Consider the following 5,640-nt stretch of genomic DNA (forward strand, 5'->3'; position numbering starts at 1 on the left):
TATATATTTTTTTTTTTTGGTGGAACCGGGGATTGAACTCAGGTCCTTGTGCTTGCCAGGCAAGCACTTGTTCTGCTGCGTTATCTCCCCAGCCCCAAGAACTTCAAATCTAGGACTCTGATGCCTTCTGCTTTGTTCTTGTTGCCCAATACTACTTTTGCTACTCTGGGTCTCTTCTGGTGCCTTCAAAATGAAGTTCAAAAATGTTTTGAACTTCAAAAATGTTATGAACTTCAAAAATGTTTTCTCTAGTTCTGCGATGAATACCTTTTTTTTTTTTTTTTTAATGTATTTGGTTGTTGTAGGGTCTCACTGTGCAGCTATGACTTAGTGATCCTCCTGCTTTCAGCCTCCCCAGTGTGGGGGTTACAGGCATGTACCACCATGGCCAGACTCTGGCTGGCTCAGCACACCCTCAGGGTGGGGTTGGCACAGCATGTGTTGCCAGAGATTGAACCATGGTCCCTGCACTTGCCTAAGCAGACGCTTTAGTGCGCTGAGGTATCTCTCCAGCCCGCTTTTGGTATTTTGATTGGGATTGCATTAAATCTATATGTCAGTTTTGGAAATAATGGTCATTTTGACATTGTTGGTTCTGCTTATCCAGGTCATGGTTCTGCTTATCCAGGTCATTTTTATTTTTCCAGGTCATTTTGACGTTATTGGTTCTTTCCATTTTCTGATATCCTCTTTGATTTCCTTTTTCAGAGTACTAAACTTTTCATCAGAGAGGTGTTTCACTTCCTTTGTTATATTAATTCCTAAGTATGTAATTTTTCTTGAAGATCTTTCTTTTTGGGTTTATTATTGCTATACAGAGGTGCTACTGATTGTTGTGTGTTGTTTTGTATCCTGTTGCGTTGCTGAATTTATTAGTTCTTTTTTTTTTTTTTTTTTTTTTTTTTTTTTTTGCAGAACCAGGGATCGAACTCAGGCCCTTGCGCTTGCCAGGGAAGCACTTATTCCACTGAGCCATCTCCCCGGCCCCTGAATTTATCAGTTCTAAGAATCTTTTGGTTGAATTTTGGGGTCTTCTGTTTCATGGGTTATATTGTCTGTGAATAGGGATAGGTTTTTTTTTTTTTTGTGGAACTGGGGATTGAACTCAGGCCCTTGGTATATTTTCTTTTTTCTTTCTTTCTTTTTTTTTTTTTTTTTTTTTTTGTCTTTTGAGACAGGATTTCACTGTGCAGTTCAGGCTAGCCTTGAACTCATATCAATATCCCTGCCTAAGCCTCCCGAGTGCTGGGATTACAGGTGTGTGACACCATACCTGACAAACATTTATTGAGTAGTGTATGAACCATCCTTGCATTCCTGGGATGAAGTCTAAATGGTCATAGTGTATGATCTTTTTAATGACTTGTTACATTCTGTTGCCAGTATCTTATTGAGAATCTTCACATCAGTGTTCATTAATGAGATTCACCTGTAGTGTTTTGTTTTGTGTTTGTTTTTTTTTTTTTTTTAGTTGTCTGGTTCTGAAATGAAGGTAATGCTAGCTTCTGGGAATGAATATCATTACCTTTTTTTTTTTTTCAAAGTTTTATTGATAAACAGATAACAATGAGACAGTTTCAAATCAAATCGGAAGATTACCTTTCAATTTCATTAAAGAGTTTGAGGATTATCCTCATTAGATTGTCCCTGAAGTTCTTATAGAATTCTATGGCAAATCCATTGTGTTCTGTGCTTTTTTTGTTGGTAGGTTTTTTACTGTCTAAATTCCATTATCTGTGGAATTATTGGATTAGTCAAGATAATTTTTATATCATCTTAGTTTAGTTTTGGTAATTCATATACATCTAATAGGCTATACATTTCTTTTGGATTTTCTCAATTTATTGAAATAAAGGTTTTTTATATTTTTTTAGGGAAGGGCCTACAGTGTGTTCAGGGTCTCACTACTAGATTGGACTGTGGTGATCTGCCTGTTTACAACCTCCCAAAAACTGGGATTATAGGCGTGCACCACCATGTCCAGTCTCAATTGCAGTCTCAGTGTGCCCTGGGGGTGGGGCCAGCAGTGGCAGGCCTGGGGAATCAAACTCTTGGCCCCTGTGCTTGCTTGCAGGCATTTTAATCCATTTTAATCTTCTTTTTTTAAGTTTAACAATTTTGTTTTTTAAATTTTTTTAATTTTTACTGCTTTATTACCTGTTTATTTTTTTTTTAATTTTATTTATTTATATGTGTGTGTATGTGTGTGTGGGGGGGGGCAGCTCAGCCCACCAGGGGGCATGGCTGGCTGGCATGTGGTGCTGGGGGATTGAACCGTGGTCCCTGTGCTTTGCTAAGCTTGTTCCAAGTAGGTGCTTTAGACCACTGAGCCATCTCACCAGCCCTACCTAAGTTTATTGTTCAATCAAAAAAACATATATTTCAGTGCCCCTGTTGACAGGAAGTAATTCCGAATCCTTCATGCTGAAATTCCTCTTCATATTTTCTCCCACTGCCCTGTAGCAGAGTCTTAAGAAATGTAGAGGCGGTTAGGTGAGAGGAAGACCGGGAAGAAGCTAAATGAGAGGTCGGACTGGAAAGTATGTAGCTTCTGAAAATAGGTGCACATTATTTATCTTCTGTGTTTAGAACTACTGAAACAGATGACCCACCATTCCTCAACACTGAGTTGTGCTACTGTAGATGGTAGGTCAAGACCGATGGAGTAGCAGCCTGAAGACTTGCGTTTCCCAGAGTTACTGGACCGCTGTAGACAATTATCATCTTTCGCTTTGTGCTGCTCTTCTTCAGTTCCAGATGCATGACTCTGTTAATACGTGTGATATTCGAGAGTATCTGTCCTCTAAAGAATGGAGTTTCTGGGGGCCTGCCCCTTAGCTTAGTTCTTTAAGTGGCTGCTTCAACAAAGCAGTCAGGCTCAGGTTGCTGTGGTTGATCCCCACAACTCAAGCCAGCCAAACCTGCCCTGAAGGCATTGGGAGCAAAAAAAAAAAAAAAAAAAAAATCCTTCTGCCAGTTTTTGGAGCCGGGGAGATGGCTCTGTAGAATAAGTGCTTCCCTGGCAAGCGCAAGGACCTAAATTCAATCCCCGGTTCTGCCAAAAAAAAAACAATGGAGTTTCTTTTCCTTTTTTTTTTTGAATTCAATTTTACTTTTGTTTAATTTTATACACATTACACTTAATTTACATTTGTAATACAAAAATCTGTATAAAACCCAAGTATTTTAAACATCTAAAAAGGAGAGGAGATACTGTATTTGATTTCTGATACTTTTTGAATTAAATACTTTTTAAAATTAATTTTCCAGGAGAAAATTCAAAAGCCAGTAACCTTCAGAAGGCTTTGTATTCACACAAGTTCATTGTTCAAGTAAGATTTTTGTTTTTGCAGAACCGGGGATTGAACTCAGTCCCTTGCGCTTGCCAAGAAAGTGCTTATTCTACTGAGCCATCTTCCCGGCCCCACAAGTAAGATTTTGTAAAAACAAGCGCCCTTAGCTGGTTTCAGAGTCAGACAGAATGAGCCACAGCACTGTGCTGGGCACAGCCTTCTGCAGCTCCACTTCCGGCGACCTATTGTCAGCTCCTAGCACATAAGGCAGAGCGCGACTGTGATTTTTATTCTTGAACTATTAAATGTTGTATCACAGGGCTGACAACCCATCCTATATTACTTGTTTAAAGGTTCTTGTTAAAAATATAATAAATTATAAAAATAACAATTAGAAATTGTAATCTGCCTAATTCTTTTTATTTGGTTTGAAAAACAGTACATCTCTTGCATTGTGCTTGGCAGCTGGACATCATACTATGGGACTAATTTGAACATCTGATGGGTAAACTATATATGCATCCTCTAGAGGATCTGGGCATTATTTAATTATTCAGTTACAATTCTGGCTTGACAGTTGTCAACTGAAATAACTACAAACCAGGTAAGCAACATTCTAGGCAGGAATGGTGGTGCCCACCTGCAACCCAACACTCTGGGAGTAGAGGCAGCACAGAGGCAAGCCGGAGCCTAGCTGGGCAGGCAGCGACTCAACAAGACCCTGCCTCAAAGAAAGAGCAAAGCAATAAAAAACCCTCACAATAGTATGAGTTTAAGAAGTAAATTAAGGAGGCACAAAAGCATTACATGACGCTCTCAAAGCTGTAAAGGGAAAGAGGGGCAGGTAACAGCATTCTCTGCTATCTCATCAACTACTCTAAGCCCCAGTTTCTCTCTCTCTCTAAAAATTAGCTCTGTCCAACAGATACAGACACCAGAGACATTATCTAGGAGTGTTTGCCTAAACTATACTGTTATTATTAAATTTAATTTTAAGAATCTATGTTTATCATACATTACCAAGAATTTACAAATGAAATCGGATCATTTTCTGAATTATTAGGCATGTAACAAGTTACTGATCAAATCTGACACAATTGAGTGCAAAACAAAATGGACAAAATAAATTTAAATTCTAGAAAAGATGCTTATTAACATGATTTTTAAAAAAAATACTATTTGTAAGACCTATAAAATTCAAAAGACAGTACCACAGCCACAAACATCAGTGGATAATATTAAATCACCTTCTAATTGACCTTTTCTGCTTTATGAAGACGTTCTAACAAAGCACTCATAATGCTGCCTGGTATTCTTTGGTGCTTATCAATCAAAGCTTGAAGAGCATTCTTGGTCTTCTCAGCTAACTCTTCTGCGGTTATCTTAGGGTCGTAGGGAATGGGATCACCTAAATACGTGTGCAACTTCACCGGGAAGCCCCCATACGTCGGAGCAAATGGATAGTGGAGTTTTTCATAAAGCCATCTAAACAATCTTGTTCCTCCGAATGATCTAAATCCTTCTCGAATATTTTGGGTAAAAATAGGGATAATGGGCGCTTCTGCATCGAGCACAACCTGAGCAAAGCCCTTGCGGTTGCCCCACACGACGTTGTAGGTCTTGTCGCTCATTGGGGCCTCTTGAACGCCACCTGGTGAGATAGCCAACAAGTGACCACTCCTCAGAGTTTCACATTTTTCTCTTGGTCCATGAAGAGCACAGAATACATCAAGTAATAAGCTAAACCCTGGAATTTTAAAGACAAAGTGATCAGCTACTACTCGGCAGGTTCTGCCTTTGAGGATAAAAATTTTAGCCATGAAGTAGAGAAATCAATAGGAATAGCTCCGTGGTAAAAAATTATAAGCACTGGTCCTTCTTCCGGTATTTTTTCTATCCCATGAACTTCATAACCATGCCACACTGCCATGTGTCCGTCCCACACGGCCACCACTGTTTTCCTTGCACCATCCCATAAGTTATGTGAGTAGGCTTCCTTTAGTACATTCTTCCTCTTATAGATAAGTAAGAAAATAATGGTCAGGTAGAAGAGAAAGATGGTAAAGTAAGGAAGGACTACAAGTATCAGTGGCGTAAAAACCCATAAGAGTTGATAAGTTCAAATAGTCCTCCAAGTGCTCTGTGTCAAGCCACTCCTCAAGCACGTGGATCAGACAAGTCACATAAGGCACGACGTCCTGTCCCACAGCACAGGTTTGATTTCTGTCTCTCATCTTCCTCTAGGTGAAAATGATGCATTCAGGCTCTTTCTTCATAGCTACAGCAGGTCTTTAATTCTGACACAGAAATTAGGTAAATATCTTGTTCTAAGCATAAGTGTATATAT

The 5,640-nt window shown here is 39.2% G+C and overlaps 1 protein-coding gene and 1 pseudogene across 3 annotated transcripts in view; one reads left to right on the top strand and one right to left on the bottom strand.

Annotated features, from left to right (window-relative positions):
* Lats1 (large tumor suppressor kinase 1) overlaps positions 1-5,640 on the top strand; it is a 67,172-nt gene that overhangs the window by 9,848 nt on the left and 51,684 nt on the right. The gene's annotated exons all lie outside the window — the stretch shown is intronic.
* Positions 4,544-5,619, bottom strand: LOC101563622 (annotated as a pseudogene).

This window comes from Octodon degus, unplaced genomic scaffold (genome assembly GCF_000260255.1).
Source record: "Octodon degus isolate 3935 unplaced genomic scaffold, OctDeg1.0 scaffold00229, whole genome shotgun sequence".
Taxonomy (NCBI): Eukaryota; Metazoa; Chordata; class Mammalia; order Rodentia; family Octodontidae; genus Octodon; species Octodon degus.